Source organism: Pseudorca crassidens, chromosome 17 (assembly GCF_039906515.1).
Source record: "Pseudorca crassidens isolate mPseCra1 chromosome 17, mPseCra1.hap1, whole genome shotgun sequence".
Lineage (NCBI taxonomy): Eukaryota > Metazoa > Chordata > Mammalia > Artiodactyla > Delphinidae > Pseudorca > Pseudorca crassidens.
In genome coordinates, this window is record NC_090312.1 from 33,407,835 (window position 1) to 33,425,438 (window position 17,604).

Sequence of the window (17,604 nt, forward strand, 5' to 3'; positions counted from 1 at the left end):
GATACAGTATCCAGAACAAAGTCCATCATAGTTCTTTACTCCTCCCTAACACAGTCTGATATTAGGTTTGTTTCTGGGTATCACTCTTGACAGAAGACACCAAGACTGGAACACTCTCAGAAGAAGATGTGAGTATACCAAAAACTATATCAAGGCTGATAGAAATGACTGAGAAAACTGTGAACTCCAAGGCCAATTTATCTTTGCTCATGTGCTGATTCTGCCTTACTATGTTTCCAGCAAGAATCACAGTAAACTTCAGAAATTAATAGTTTTTCCCATTCAGGAGATAGAAGTCGTAGTTTGCTTAGCATTTCGTTCACCTGGAGTGCTTAAATTTAGAAAATGTAAGTAACATATCAATCGTTTTTATGCTCTTCCAGGAAAAAAATTGCCCTTTTATGTCCTTTTAAAAAAAGATAGAAAAGGTTGAATCTTCTGTATTCATTTTATCTTATGCTTTGCTAGCAAAATTCAAAATTATTCTTGCCCTTAGAAATTTTAGGATAAAGCTAGTTAGCTAGTTCCACTAAGAGTACTCTTCTGATCTTACTCATAATTGTGCTGTGACCCTGTTAGAACTAAAACTGTTTTTTCTATTTTTCCTTCTATCTTTTTCCATATTTTGTACCTATCTTGACTTTTTAAAATATATATTATTTTACTGCCAGGTAGCCTCTGATTATTATTTGTTTGTTCTGGACATTAGTGAGCTTTAAGAAAGCAAGGAATTACCTGCCTTGAATAGAGTTGAGGACCAAGTGAATATTTTGGTCCTTAAAAAAATCACTAAAAATAATAGGAATAAAGATATTGCTGTGTTCATTCTTAAGTATCTGTACTAATACAGAGGAATGAATATCCATTTAATATTCATTCTGGATATAGGATTTCCTGGATATAGGATATCCTGCTTGCCATAGAAATGTATGATTTCTGGAAATAAGTCTGCAAATAATGAAAGAATCTGCAGAGTGTGAGTGATAAATTAATATAAAGTTTTCTGCTTGCACTGATTTTTAACTTTTATTTAGTTTTTAATTTAAAAAAATTTTTTAACATCTTTATTGGAGTATAATTGCTTTACAATGGTGTGTTAGTTTCTGCTGTATAACAAAGTGAATCAGCTATACATATACATACATCCCCATATCTCCTCCCTCTTGCGTCTCCCTCCCACCCTCCCTATCCCACCCCTCTAGGTGGACACAAAGCACCAGGCTGATCTCCCTGTGCTATGCGGCTGCTTCCTACTAGCTATCTATTTTACGTTTGGTAGTGTATATATGTCCATGTCACTCACTTCGTCCCAGCTGACCCTTCCCCTCCCCGTGTCCTCAAGTCCATTCTCTACGTCTGTGTCTTTATTCCTGTCCTGCCCCTAGGTTCTTCAGAACCATTTTTTTTTTATATTCCATATATATGTGTTAGCATATGGTATTTGTTTTTCTCTTTCTGACTAACTTCACTATGTATGACAAATTCCATCCACCTCACTACAAATAACTCAATTTCGTTTCTTTTTATGGCTGAGTAATATTCCATTGTATATATGTGCCACATCTTCTTTATCCATTCATCTGTCGATGGACACTTACCTTGCTTCCATGTCCTGGCTATTGTAAATAGAGCTGCAATGAACATTGTGGTACATGACTCTTTTTGAATTATGGTTTTCTCAAGATATATACCCAGTAGTGGGATTGCTGGGTCGTATGGTAGTTCTATTTTTAGTTTTCTGAAGAACCTCCATACTGTTCATAGTGGCTGTATCAATTTACCTTCAACACCAACAGTGCAAGAGGGTTCCCTCTTTTCCACACGCTCTCCAACATTTATTGTTTGTAGATTTTTTTTTTTTTTTTTTTTTTTTTTTTTGCGGTATGCGGGCCTCTCACTGTTGCGGCCTCTCCCATTGCAGAGCACAGGCTCCGGACGCGCAGACTTAGTGGCCATGGCTCACGGGCCCAGCTGCTCCGTGGCATATGGGATCTTCCTGGACCGGGGCACGAACCCGTGTCCCCTGCATCGGCAGGTGGACTCTCAACCACTGCGCCACCAGGGAAGCTCTGTAGTTTCCTTGATGATGGCCATTCTGACTGATGTGAGGTGATACCTCATTGTGGTTTTGATTTGCATTTCTTTAATGATTACTGATGTTGAGCATCCTTTCATGTGTTTGCTGGCAATCTGTATATCTTTGGAGAAATGTCTGTTTAGGTCTTCTGCCCTTTTTTGGATTGGGCTGTTTGTTTTTTTGATATTGAGCTGCATGAGCTGCTTGTATATTTTGGAGATTAATCCTTTGTCACTTGCTTTGTTTGCAAATATTTTCTCCCATTCTGAGGGTTGTCTTTTTGCTTCCCTGGTGGTGCAGTGGTTAAGAATCCGCCTGCCAATGCAGGGGACACGGGTTTGAGCCCTGGTCTGGGAAGATCCCACATGCTGTGGAGCAACTAAGCCTGGGCGCCACAGCTACTGAGGCTGCGCTCTAGAGACTGCGAGCCACAATTACTGAGCCTGTGTGCCACAACTACTGAAGCCCGCGCACCTAGAACCTGTACTCTGCAACAAAGAGAAGCCACTGCCATGAGAAGCCCGCACACCTCAACGAAGAGTAAACCCTGCTCGTCACAAGTAGAGAGAGCCCACGTGCAGCCAAAAATAAAAATAAATAAAATAAATAATTTAAAAAAATACTGTATATGCTTTCCTTTGCTGTGCAAAAGCTTTGAAGTTTCATTAGGTCCCGTTTGTTTATTTTTGTTTTTATTTCCATTTCTCTAGGAGGTGGGTCAAAAAGGATCTTGCTGTGATTTATGTCATATAGTGTTCTGCGTATGTTTTCCTCTAAGAGTTCTATACTGTCTGGACTGACATTTAGGTCTTTAATCCATTTTGAGTTTATTTTTGTGTATGGTGTTAGGGAGTGTTCTAATTTCATTCTTTTACATGTAGCTGTCCAGTTTTCCCAGCACCACTTATTGAAGAGGCTGTCCTTTCTCCACTGTACATTCCTGCCTCCTTTATCAAAGATAAGGTGACCATATTTGCGTGGGTTTATCTTTGGGCTTTCTGTCCTGTTCCATTGATCTATATTTCTGTTTTTGTGCCAGTACCATATTGTCTTGTTTACTGTAGCTTTGTAGTATAGTCTGAAGTCAGAGAGCCTGATTCCTCCAGCTCCATTTTTCTTTCTCAAGATTGCTTTGGCTATTTGGGGGCTTTTGTGTTTCCATACAAAATGTGAAATTTTTTGTTCTAGATCTGTGAAAAATGCCATTGGTGGTTTGATAGGGATTGCATTGAATCTGTAGATCGTTTTGGGTAGTATAATGATTTTCACAGTGTTGATTCTTCCAATCCAAGAACGTGGATCTCTCCATCTGTTTGTATCATCTTTAATTTCTTTCATCAGTGTCTTATAGCTTTCTGCATACTGGTCTTTTGGCTCCTCAGGTAGGTTTATACCTAGGTATTTTATTCTTTTTGTTACAGTGGTAAATGGGAGTGTGTCCATAATTTCTCTTTCAGATTTTTCATCATTAGTGTATAGGAATGCAAGAGATTTCTGTGCATTAATTTTGTGTCCTGAAACTTTACCAAATTCATTGATTAGCTCTAGTTTTCTGGTAGCATCTTTAGGATTCTCTATGTGTAGTATCATGTCATCTGCAAACAGTGACAATTTTACTTCTTCTTTTCCGATTTGGATTCCTTTTATTTCTTTTTCTTCTCTGCTATGGCTAAAACTTCCAAAACTATGTTGAGTAATAGTGGTGAGAGTGGGCAACCTTGTCTTTTTCCTGGTCTTAGTGGAATTGCTTTCAGTTTTTCACCATTGAGAATGATGCTGGCTGTGGGTTTCTCATATATGGCCTTTATTATGTTGAGGTAAGTTCCCTCTGTGCCTACTTTCTGGAGGGTTTTTATCATAAATGGGTGTTGAATATTGTCGAAAGCTTTTTCTGCATCTTTTGAGATGATCATATGGTTTTTCTCCTTCAATTTGTTAATATGGTTTATCACATTAATTTATCACATTGATCACATTGCATATATTGAAGAATCCTTGCATTCCTGGGATAAACCCCACTTAATCATGGTATATGATCCTTTTAATATGCTGTTGAATTCTGTTTGCTAGTATTTTGTTGAGGATTTTTGCATCTATGTTCATCAGTGATATTGGCCTGTAGTTTTCTTTTTTTGTGGCATCTTTGTCTGGTTTTGGTATCAGGGTGATGGTGGCCTCATAGAATGAGTTTGGGAGTGTTCCCCCCTCTGCTATATTTTGGAAGAGTTTGAGAAGGATAGGCGTTAGCTCTTCTCTAAATGTTTGATAGAATTGGCCTGTGAGGCCATCTGTTCCTGGGCTTTTGTTTGTTGGAAGAGTTTTAATCACAGTTTCAATTTCAGTGCTTGTGATTGGTCTGTTTATATTTTCTGTTTCTTCCTGGTTCAGTCTCGGAAGGTTGTGCTTTTCTAAGAATTTGTCCATTTCTTCCAGGTTGTCCACCATTTTATTGGCATAGAGTTGCCTGTAGTAATCTCTTATGACCCTTTGTATTTCTGCATTGTAAGTTGTTACTTCTCCTTTTTCATTTCTAATTCTATTGATTGGAGTCTTCCTTTTTTTCTTGATGAGTCTGGCTAATGGTTTATCAATTTTGTTTATCTTCTCAAAGAACCAGCTTTTAGTTTTATTGATCTTTGCTCTCATTTCCTTCATTTCTTTTTATTTCTGATCAGATCTTTATGATTTCTTTCCTTCTGCTAACTTTGGGGTTTTTTAAATTCTTTCTCTAATTGCTTTTAGTGTAAGATTAGGTTGTTTATTTGAGATATGTCTTGTTTCTTGAGGTACGATTGTATTGCTATAAACTTCCCTCTTTGAACTGCTTTTGCTGCAATCCCATAGTTTTTTGGGTCGTCATGTTTTCATTGTCATTTGTTTCTAGTATTTTTTTATTTCCTCTTTGATATCTTCAGTGATCTCTTGGTTATTTAGTAGTGTATTGTTTAGCCTCCATGTGTTTGTATTTTTTACAGATCTTTTCCTGTAATTGATATCTAGTCTCATAGCGTTGTGGTCAGAAAAGATACTTGATACAATTTCAGTTTTCTTAAATTTACCAAGGCTTGATTTGTGACCCAAGATATGATCTATCCTGGAGAATGTTCCATGAGCGCTTGAGAAGAAAGTGTTATCTGCTGTTTTTGGATGGAATGTCCTATAAATATCAATTAAGTCCATCTTGTTTAGTGTATCATTTAAAGCTTGTGTTTCCTTATTTATTTTCATTTTGGATGATCTGTCCATCATCCATCCATGAAAGTGGGTGTTAAGGTCCCCTACTGTGATTGTGTTGCTGTCGATTTCCCCTTTTATGTCTGTTAGCATTTGCCTTATGTATTGAGGTGCTCCTATGTTGGGTGCATAAATATTTACAATTGTTATATCTTCTTCTTGGATTGATCCCTTGATCATTACGTAGTGTCCTTCTTTGTCTCTTGTAATAGTCTTTATTTTAAAGTCTGCTTTGTCTGATATGAGAATTGAGAATTGCTATTCCTGCTTTCTTTTGATTTCCATTTGCATGGAATATCTTTTTCCATTCCCTCACTTTCAGTCCATATGTGTCCCTAGGTCTGAAGTGGGTCTCTTGTAGACAGCATATGTACAGGTCTTGTTTTTTATCCATTCAGCCAGTCTGTGTCTTTTGGTGGGAGCATTTAGTCCATTTACATTAAAGGTAGTTATCGATATGTATGTACCTATTACCATTTTCTTAATTGTTCTGGGTTTGTTATTGTAAGTCTTTCCCTTCTCTAGTGTTTCCTGCCTTGAGAAGTTCCTTTAGCATTTGTTGTAGAGCTGGTTTGTTGGTGCTGAATTATCTTAGCTTTTGCATATCTGTAAAGGTTTTAATTTCTCCATCAAATCTGAATGAGATTCTTGCTGGGTAGAGTAATCTTGGTTGTAGGTTTTTCCCTTTCATCACTTTAAAATATGTCCTGCCACTCCCTTCTGGCTTGCAGAGTTTCTGCTGAAAGATCAGCTGTTAACCTTATCTGGATTCACTTGTATGTTAATTGTTGCTTTCCCTTGCTGCTTTTAATATTTTTTCTGTGTATTTAATTTTTGACAGTTTGATTAATATGTGTCTTGGCGTTTCTCCTTGGATTTATCCTGTATGGGACTCTCTGTGCTTCCTGGAGTTGATTATTTCCTTTCCCATATTAGGGAAGTTTTCAACTGTAATCTCTTCAAATATTTTCTCAGTCCCTTTTTTTTTCTTTTCTCCTGGGACCCCTATAATTCGAACGTTGGTGTGTTTAATGTTGTCCCAGAGGTCTCTGAGATTGTCCTCAATTCTTTTCATTCTTTTTTCTTTATTCTGCTCTGTGGTAGTTATTTCCACTATTTTATCTTCCAGGTCACTTATCTGTTCTTCTGCCTCATTTTTTCTGCTATTGATTCCTTCTAGAGAATTTTAAATTTCATTAATTGTGTTGTTCATCATTGTTTGTTTCATCTTTAGTTCTTCTAGGTCCTTGTGAAACGTTTCTTGTATTTTCTCCATTCTATTTCAAAGATTTTGGATCATCTTTACTATCATTACTGTGAATTCTTTTTCAGGTAGACTGCCTATTTCATCTTCATTTGTTTGGTCTGGTTGGTTTTTACCTTGCTCCTTCATCTTCTGTGTATTTCTCTGACTTCTCATTTTGCTTAACTTACTGTGTTTGGGGTCTCCTTTTTGCAGGCTGCAGGTTCGTAGTTCCCATTGTTTTTGTTGTCTGTCCCCAGTGGCTAAGGTTGGTTCAGTGGGTTGTGTAGGCTTCCTGGTGGAGGGGACTGATGCCTGTGTTCTGGTGGATGAGGCTGGGTCTTGTCTTTCTGGTGGGCACGTCCACGTCTGGTGGTGTGTTTTGGGGTGTCTGTGACCTTATTATGATTTTAGGCAGCCTCTCTGCTAAGGGTGGGGTTGCGTTCCTGTCTTGCTAGTTGTTTGGCATAGGGTGTCCAGCACTGTAGCTTGCTGGTCGTTGAGTGGAGCTGGGTCTTAGCATTGAGATGCAGATCTCTGGGAGAGCTTTTGCCATTTGATGTGGAGCCGGGAGGTCTCTGGTGGACCAATGTCCAGCACTCGGCTCTCCCACCTCAGAGGCTCAGGTCTGACACCCAGCCAGAGCATCAAGACCCTGTCAGCCACACAACTCAGAAGAAAAGGGAGAAAAAGAAAGAAAGAAAGAATAAAATACAGTTATTAAAATAGAAAAAAATTAGTAAAAGGAAAAAAGTAATTAAACAAAGAGAAAGAAGAGAGCAGCGAAACCAAAAAGCAGATCCACCAATGATAACAAATGCTAAAAACTACACTAAAAAAAAAACAACGGACAGTCAGTACCCTAGGACAAATGGCAAAAGCATAGCTGTACAGACAAAATCACACAAAGAAGTGTGCACATACACACTCACAAAAAGAGAAAAAGGAAGAAAAAGTATATAAATATAAAATTAAAAGAAGAGAGCAACCAAATCAATAAACAAATCTACCAATGCTAATAAGCTCTAAATACTAAACTAAGATAGACGTAAAACCAGAAACAAATTAGATACAGAAAGCAAACCCCAAGTCTACAGTTGCTCCCAAAGTCCACTGCCTCAATTTTGGGATGATTCGTTGTCTATTCATGTATTCCACAGATGCAGGGTACATCAGGTTGATTGTGGAGATTTTATCCACTGCTCCTGAGGCTGAGAGATTTCCCCTTCTCTTCTTTGAGATTTCCCTTTCTCTTCTTTGCTTGCACAGCTCCTGGGGTTCAGCTGTGGATTTGGACCCGCCTCTGTGTGTAGGTCGCCTGAGGGCATCTGTTCCCGCCCAGACAGGACGGGGTTACAGGAGCAGCTGATTAAGGGCCTCTGGCTCACTCAGGCCGCAGGGGAGGAAGGGGTATGGAATGCGGGGCAGAGGCTGGTGTGACGTTGCAACAGCCTGAGTGCAGTCAGTTCTCCCAGGGAAGCTGTCCCTGGATCCCGGGACCCTGGCAGTGGCGGGCTGCACAGGCTCTCGGGAGGGGAGGTGTGGATAGTGACCTGTGCTTGCACACAGGCTTCTTGGTGGCTGCAGCAGCAGCCTTAGCGTCTCATGCCTGTCTCTGGGGTCCACGCTGAAAGCTGTGGCTTGCACCCATCTCTGGAGCTCGTTTAGGCGGTGCTCTGAATCCCCTCTCCTCGAGCACCCCAAAACAATGGTCTCTTGCCTCTTAGCCTGGTCCAGACTTTTTCCTGGACTCCCTCCCGGCTAGCCGTGGCGCAGTAACCCCCTTCAGGCTGTGTTCACGCTACCAACTCCAGTCCTCTCCCTGGGATCCAACCGAAGCCCGAGCCTCAGCTCCCAGCCCCTGCCCACCCCGGTGGGTGAGCAGACAAGCCTCTCGGGCTGGTGAGTGCCGGTCGGCACCGATCCTCTGTGCAGGAATCTCTCCACTTTGCCCTCCGCACCCCTGTTGCTGTGCTCTCCTCCGTGGCTCCAAAGTTTACGCCCCCCCGCCACCGCCCATGAAGGGGCTTCCTAGTGTGTGGAAACTTTTCCTACTTCACAGTTCCCTCTCAGAGGTGCAGGTCTCATCCCTATTCTTTTGTCTCTCTTTTTCCTTTTCTCTTTTGCCCTACCCAGGTACGTGGGGAGTTTCTTGCCTTTTGGGAGGTCTGAGGTCTTCTGTCAGTGTTCAGTAGGTTTCAGTAGGAGTTGTTCCACATGTAGGTGTAGTTTTGATGTGTTTGTGGGGAGGAAGGTGATCTCCACGTCTTACTCCTCCGCCATCTTGAAGGTGCCCCCTGATTCTTACCTTTTAAATGATAATTAAAAGCTTTCTCATCTTAGACTAGTAAATATTGCTGTTAGAGTGCTACTACTTATTTCCCTAAAAAGAAAAGTTCAGTTTGCTGACTTCTTGAAAAAATTAGAATGAAATTTGGAGTAATTCTCAGGGATAGTATCACGTCCAACCTCTCTCTCCTTCCGGCTCAGTCCATCCTTAGTGTGTTGACTGTTCTGACATTTCCATTATGACAGCTCAGCTATTAAAGGAGTCAAAGAAATCAAGATGCTAAGTGCGAGCAACAAACCCAGTCAAGGGCTTCCCTGGTGGCGCAGTGGTTGAGAGTCCGCCTGCCGATGCAGGGGACGTGGGTTCGTGCCCGGGTCCGGGAAGATCCCACATGCCGCGGAGCGGCTGGGCCCATGAGCCATGGCCGCTGAGCCTGCGCGTCCGGAGCCTGTGCTCTGCAACGGGAGAGGCCACAACAGTGAGAGGCCCGCATACCGCCAAAAAAAAAAAAAAAGCCCAGTCAAGTTGCAAGAAGGGGATTTTCAAACTGAAGAAGTTTCTTCCTGGCCAGGACTTCTTTGGTTCCCTGTTGAGTTGAGGGCTGAGCTGTGTCATACGGGGCACAGCCTGCCAAAGGACCACTCTTGTACTTCCACGTCATTCATCTTGCAGATTCTGATACTCACTTGGTACTTGCCCTGTGTTGTCAGTGACCCACGGCCTTCATACTAAGTATGCTTGCTTTGTAAACTCTGACCAATCTGTCCAGTATTAAGTATCTTTAAGAACACAACCACTTTTCATTAATCACCCAGCCTTCTCTACTTTCCTCTTCTCTGTTTCTCTTTCCTTTGAAATAGCTCCCTCAGCATTCACTGCATACCCTTATTGCTTCTATTCTGCCCCATTCCCTAATCAGCTAACCTATAGTTAATGTATATATGTACGTTTTATTATTAAAAAGTTCTAGAATCCTGTTTACAAAGTCATTTTTTTAATTCCAAAGAGACTAAGAAGCAGTTTCTTCCTGCCTGCAGTCCCCATATAGATTTGTAGCAAATAGGAATCAGTCTTTAGAAGCTTTAAATCTAAGGATACCCTCTTTCTCTGTGTTATCATAGATCCTATACCTTTTCTCTGCACATTAATATAGGACCAAGACATTTTTTACCAAAACAGACCGTTTTTATCTTTGTTGAAATTCTGTTGAGGCAGCTTTCCGCCCACCCCCTGATAATTATTCCAGGTGTCATAGGGAGCTCCCTAGTGGGCAGTAGTGTGTCTTAGTGGTTAAGAGTGCAGCTCTGAAGCCTACTGCCTGTGGTCCAATCCCAGCTGTGACACTTTTCTGACCTTAGGAACATAACTTCTCTGTGCCTCCATTTTTTCCTCATTGGTTAAATAGGACTAATAATAATAAGAATTAAATGCGAAAAGACACAAGAAAAGGAAGTGCCTGATAGGCAATAACATTATCATCAGCCATGGGACCCACAGACCTGACCACACACGCCTCATTTTGAGTATACTCATGGGCCTTGAACTTGTGAACCATAAGCTTCTGACTTGCAACAAAAATCTCATCTTCAGCACTGTGCACCATACTTAGCCATAAGTTTTCAAACTGGTGCCCTTCTAAATTGGTGTCTGCTTTCCATACTAATCATCTAACTATACATTTTAATTTTCCCGTGTCTCGGTGCCTTTTATTGCTTACATAGGCACAGCATTTGCCATTTATTGCTCGATTCACTTATTACCCTCAGACTCATTCGTACTCTCATCCCACATGGCTGTCCAACAGTCACCATTTGCTCACTAATTTATTATTTTGAAGATGGTATTTTATTAATTTCATTTATTTCCGTTGGAATCAAACCCTTCTTATTCGTATTTTCATCATGTGGAATTGCTTTTGTATTTAACAGCCAAAATGGAGTTAGTATTTATAAAACACTCTATACTCTGAAAAACGAGATGGCCAAATGATAGTGACCACGGTTGACTATAAATGCTGTCCTTCGCTTGTGAGCAGGGTGAGCGTGCTTTTGTTTCATACTGAAACTGTCATAAAGTAAAATTTTACAAGTAGTGGAGCTTCTGTATTTGCTTCTTAGGTGATCTCTTTGCCTCACCAGTTTCCCTTCCCACAGGTTACAGTTCAGCAAAGTAATCTTCACAGAATATTTGTATCATATCACTTCTTTTAGCAGTAGCCTATCTTGCCTTAACTGGTATCTATATAATTGAGTCATTAAATTCTTTTAATTTGGAATGTGCTCTTTTTACTTCTTTTCAATGAAGGAAATACTATGTTAAAAGTCGAGTAAACTTGACTTACATAATGCAGGCCCAAATGTAGGACTTATTTTTTCTGTTTAATAATACCCCATGCCCTATGATGCATTGCTTTAAATTACTTTATGCATTATATCATTTAGGATCATATTGTCTTGTATGTTTATGTTTCTTGGATTCAGTTAGTAAGCATAAATCATTTTTACGAAACTTCAATGTCAATGAGAGCATTCATTTTCTTCATTCTCTTCTTTTGTGCCCTTTTTTTTTTTTTTTTTTTTTTTTTTTTTGCGATACGCAGGCCTCTCACTGCTGTGGCCTCTCCCGTTGCGGAGCACAGGCTCCGGACACACAGGCTCAGCGGCCATGGTTCACGGGCCCAGCCGCTCCGCAGCATGTGGGATCTTCCTGGACCGGGGCACAAACCCGTGTTCCCTGCATCGGCAGGCGGACTCTCAACCACTGCACCACCAGGGAAGCCCCTCTTAGCCCCTCTTTTGTGCTTTTCGTATTGTATCTTATGTACTTAAGGTGGTCAGTAAACATAGCTGATTTTTACTTACATTTCAGTTTTGTGGTTTGTTAAAACCAAAGGCACAAAGATTTCAGGTCCCTTTTAGCCATAAAGTGCCAACAACCCTTGTCGGTTTTGAAAAGAAACCCAATTCTTCATGTGTGGAACAGGAAATTGTACTTTTTCTTTTAAAAGTAGCTCATTTCTAACCATAAATTTCCTTGCGTGCCTCTTTTTTTCAAGCTTTAAAAACCATGAAATCTCAAATTGAAGGGCAGTTTATTCGACGTTACTTTGAAGTTACCCTCTTCTCTCCCATGTAGCCTCTAAAGGAGAGGTCGTTGGACCAGTTTATATTTTTTAAATGGTTGCTTTAAAGATAATAGGTATGATGGACTAATCTAGTTTTAAAACCATAGTTATTTGCTTTTCTGTGGGACTATTGCACAAGTATCAGAATAAACATGAAGAAGTCTTGAGTGTTCCTCAATCAGTTTTATCCTATTTTCTAAACTATACAGTGGGATCTTTGTGTTTTAAACCCGGAAATTGTCAAAATCTTATTAAGAACTCCATCAGAGAATCTCTACCTATTTATTCTTCAGTTAATTCTCCTTTTCTTCATTGAGAACATACATGGTAAATTTAAAACTGTATATATTTAGTTTAGCTTTTTAGTGCATTTTAACCAGTAGCATTGTAATAATGGCATTTTCTTTTATTTTTCATTCCAAATGTCCTGTACACTAGATTCACTACAAATGAAATAGGCTTTTGGGGACTAATCAGATAACCTAATCACTGCATTCTCCTGTGAAGAAGTCTCTATCCAAGTTGAAAGTTGCTACCTTTTTTGAATGAATGTTTAGAACTCTTTTAATTTGGGAGCTTCTGTTTCTGGAGTTATGGGAAATTTATCAAAAGTAGAGTTACATATCATCATCATCATCCAAAATACATGAGCATTTGTTTATATCGAAAGATACTGACTAAAGTAAATTAAATAGATTTTTTTTTGGTAGATATTTGTGTTCTGAGAACAAAAAGTTGATACTGGTTATTAAGTGATATATTAAGGAAGCAAAATGAACAAAGACTAAAATATAGTCATTCCTGCCATAATGCCATGTGTGTGTTCCTGGAAAATCTCACATTCTGCAAAAGTGAACACTAAACTAACAGGGCTTATGAGAAAGGTAGTGTTGGTACAGATTGCTTCCAGCTGTGTAACTTTTTAAGTATAGCCCTACCAAGTAAAATATCGATCCAGATGGCAGCACAGATATCTTCTGACGTTTACACCTAGACCCAGTCCATACTTTGCAGCCATGTACTCTGGAGTTCATACTTCCTCCTTGAAGATATTTGCTTCTAGTGGAGACCAGTTTAATCAAAACTAAAAACATAATTCGGAGATACCCTTCATCAATTAAGGTGTTTTATTTTATTTTGATAGTGGGGAAAGGTGTTCACATCTCCGTCTATACTTGCAGCCTCCCAAGATAGCTTAATATAAAGGAAAGTCAAGTAATTCTTTAAACCAGTAAAAGTAACCACTTCTTGCAGTAAAGGAAGGTGCTTCTGTAGGGGTTTTCTCCTGCCCCTGGTTACTTCAAATCATTAATATGCTGGGAATAAGATCTTTCACAACTTTGCATTATACTGAGAAGATTCCTCTATTTGCCAATTACATATAAACTAACTCTATAGAAGAAATAACCAGACAGTAGCTATTGATAAAATAACTATGTGTAAACAATAGAGAAGATACGGCTAGAATAAATGGAGGTAAGAGAAGGTCAGGTTTGGTACATCCTAAATTGGAGTATAGTCAAAATCTAGAAAGATGAGGTTCAAACTAGCAGAACCAAATAAAAATTTTCTTTAGAGCAAAAAGAAATTCATTCCATAAAGCAATGTTTTGTGAGTATGTATCCCAACCCATGTCAGATAACCAGTTAATTGTGGCATAATTTCCCATTCTTTCAAGAGTGTAATGGTGCCCAGCACATATTAAATGAACAATCACTGCCCTCTTTCCCATTTAGCCTGAACACTGCCTTAGCAATCATCTCAGTACCTCATTCCAGGCATTACTGCCAACCAATCTGATTTGGCATATCTTGTGACGTTATTTATTAACAACTTGCTGTAATCCAAGCAGTGTGCTAATTCCTTTACCAAAATAATTGTATTTAATTCTTGCAGCACTCTATGTGGTAGGCAGTTTTTTGAGGAAGTGGATGCTTAAGTATTATCAAACTGATTGCGGGGCTTCCCTGGTGGCGCAGTGGTTGAGAGTCCCCCTGCCGATGCAGGGGACACGGGTTCGTGCCCCGGTCCAGGAAGATCCCACATGCCGCGGAGCAGCTAGGCCCGTGAGCCGTGGCCGCTGAGCCTGCGCGTCTGGAGCCTGTGCTCTGCAACGGGAGAGGCCACAACAGTGAGAGACCCATGTACCGCAAAAAAACAAAAAAAACTGATTGCAATAATAAGTCACCTCAAATCCTTTATGGAAAAGGGTATAATATGAAATGAATAATAGTATAAATATAACAAAATAAGAAAACAGTGAAATTACAGTTGATGGTAGATACTTAAGCTGAAGTGTTATTATAAGTTGGGAATGGGAAATCATTATGAGATACTGAAATAATGGAAAAGTAGAGGACTCAGAAAGCCAGTTGGAAGATTGGGGCAGATATATAGGAGAAAAAGCAAGCCTTGATTTAAGAGGTGGTGAAGGCAGCCTCAGGTTCTGACTTCGAGATTTCTAGTTTTAGCTGCTGTGAGCTTTATTTCCTGTGCTTAAAAAATCCTTGAGATTGCTTGTGGTATTCTTAAAGTAAGTTTTCTTTTTACTTGAATTAGGTGAAATGACTATTCCTTTTGCCAAATATGATGGCTAAGATAATAACGGTTCAGAATATAGAATAAAGAGAAGGATTTGAGAAACACGCAGTTCTGATCATGTTGAATTTGAGGTTGGAATGTCCAGTGGGCCCTTGATTGTGCAAAATCTCTGGGTTAAAGATTTTTCAATTCATGAACTATAGATCATAGTGGAAATGTAGGAGTGAATGAGATCTTCCATAGAGAGTGAGAAGAGTAGAAGGCTTGGGCATGAACCATGTACACCAGTACATCAGGAGCTCTCTGAAGAAGAAGGATCTAGTGCTAGAGAACTAACACTGAATAGTCTGAGTTAGAAGAACCAGAAGAGTGATGTCAGCAAAGTCAAGGTAGTACAGTATCAAGAGGAAAAAATTCACTGCCAGGTGCTCTGGAGAGATCAGGTACCATTGGGAGTGAGGGTACATTTGATTTGGTGGTGAGCTCAGTGATGGCCTTTGCTTGCTAACACAGTTCTTAAGGGGTAAAGGTAAGAATTGGAAGTGTGATCTCAGTGGATCAAAGAGAAAATGCAAAGTGATGAAATGCGAAAAAAATGTATCAGTGCTTCCTGATAAGTATCAGAAATCTAGTGGAAATATATTATGATGATGAGGGGGGCCATAATTTAGGGCTGAAATAGACCTTAGAGATATCCAAACAGCAACTCCTTATTTTAACACATGAGGAAACCAAGTCTTAAAAAGGTTTAGTCGTTTATTCTGTGGCAAAGCTAATAGTGGCAGATAGAACAGATGGCATCTAGGTCTCCTGATTCCAAATCTGCCAGTATATGTAGGCAAACTCTAAGCTCAAAAGGGAGGGAAATTTTTTTATGATTTTTAATGTTGATCACAGCATTTGGATTTATTCTTTCTCATATATAAAAGGGAATAAGTTATGGTTCTGCTAGAGTATATTAATCTACATGCCCAATGTATTAATATTGTACGTATAAAAATGTTGATAAAAAGCCACTGGCTGGATCTAAAACAAACTGCCAAACTCAGTCATGTTGCAAAATTTAAGCAAAATATGTATTCATAACCCATTAAGAGAAAATAATTTTGTTTTTGATTGGTGAGAATCATTAATATTTTTAAATAATGTTATAAAAGTACTAAGTGAATTAGAAATGTAAAATATTGAATCTTAAAATAACCACTCTTTTTTACGAGTGGTATGTCTTATCCTTTGGCAATTGTGTGAAAATATTCACAACAGTATTTTTGAGCATCCAAACCAGATCATAATTTCTTTAGTCTTTGGTATAAGAGCACCACCTATGGGTTTCTCAGATGTTTGGGGAAAAAAAATTTAAGCAAAACATAATAAAATTATTTCTAGTTTTTCCCTATAATTAGTCTCTCCATCTCCATTTATTTAAAGGTTAAGAGTTGTTTGCTTTGTCATAGATTATTCCCACCCAGTTTTTGGATGTGTCTCACTGCTGTTAGATCAGCTAATAAGTATTTCAGTACTTATATGCCATTTACAGTGTTATACTTGTAAGTTAAACAGTTTAACTCAAAATTGTATTATTCTCTTTAATGTAAATGAATCTTTTAATGAAAATGAACAGTGTTTTACATCCTGGGGGAGAGACGATAATAGTTTTTGCCAGTTTATTTGTATGTTTGTATCTTCGTGAACTTAAGAATTTGTTCAGTATGCTGCTACAAAATGGCAAGAGGAGGTAAAGAAAGAAAAAAGGTCTTATAAATGATTTAGGCATCTTTTCATTAATTATTGTGATAATAACTCATTAGAACAAGGTTGGAAGCAAAACTCTGGCACTTCAGTGTTAATAAGCCCAAAATAGAATCACATTTGGATAAATTTAGTCTTTTTCTGAAGTATCAAATTACACTTTTTTGTAAGGGAAATTTTACTCTTAATGAAATTTAACAAAAAAAAATTGGAAGCTTTGTGTGTGGGCAATAAGATGTATGCTTAGGCTCTTGATATATTATATCCTTGTGTTTTATGCCATGAATCTCTGTGTCTGAAAAGTGATTAAAATCAAGATCCTTTTGGCGGTATACCCTGATTCCAGACTAGACACATTTTAGACGTGAGCCTGCAGAGGTTTAAAACCTCGACTGCATGTTTTTTTCAGGGAGTGGGTTATTCTATAGAAATAAGTGTTGACTCTTTGAGCAATATAGCTTGCTTTTATTTTGATCATTACGGATACAAACTTTGTAAAATCACTTCCTAGCATAATTACCCTAAGTTGAGCAGACTGTAACCTCTATTACACGCACGCACGCGCGCGCGCGCACACACACACACACACACACACACACACACACACACAGTGGTCGTTTAGGCAGCTGCTCTCCCCACTTCTAATTTGCTCCTTCTAATCTGCTCTTACTTTAAAAATAAGCTAATCCAGTTTGTCAAAATTGTATCAGACAAGAGGTTCCAAGATTTTACATTTTCCTGAAGGTTTAAACATTCATTGCATTTTCTTGTAACCAGTGACTCTTTTACAAATTAAGGGAGAATAAATTGTCAGATTATCAGCAGAATTCTGGATTGGTAAAATGTGAACTGTGAGAGTTCAAGATAATGAAAGGAGAAGAATACAGGGAAAGTGTTGGTAGTAGTTTAAATTTATTCTCTATTCTAGGATATTTAGATATCTAACCACACCATGCTACTTTAATCACTGACTATTTCAAGCCTTTATTTTTAAAATAATTTAGGAATCATTTATGACCCTGTAATAAAGTTTCGAAGTATTCATGGAATGAATTAAAGAACTGCTTTGAAGTAATTTTGAAGTAATGTTTTGCTGCCTTTATCCAATCATCCACTAACTTCTTAACAACCCAGCATCTTACTGTTATGTTTATATGTGCTTTCCTTTAATTATTGTGTTCAGAATACTATTTATCTGATTTTTTTAAATTTAAAGTGTCCAAAAAGTAGTTCAGTAAAGTTGAACTTTAGCTGGTTTATAATAAAATAAATTTAAAAGTGAATTTTGAAAAAAGATAGATGGATCAACTGATCTCCATGGCTAACGCTAGCAACTTAACAATTTT

General features: G+C 38.7%; 1 protein-coding gene across 2 annotated transcripts in view; it reads left to right on the top strand.

Annotated features, from left to right (window-relative positions):
• Positions 1-17,604, top strand: part of LRP12 (LDL receptor related protein 12) — an 84,032-nt gene that overhangs the window by 46,752 nt on the left and 19,676 nt on the right. The gene's annotated exons all lie outside the window — the stretch shown is intronic.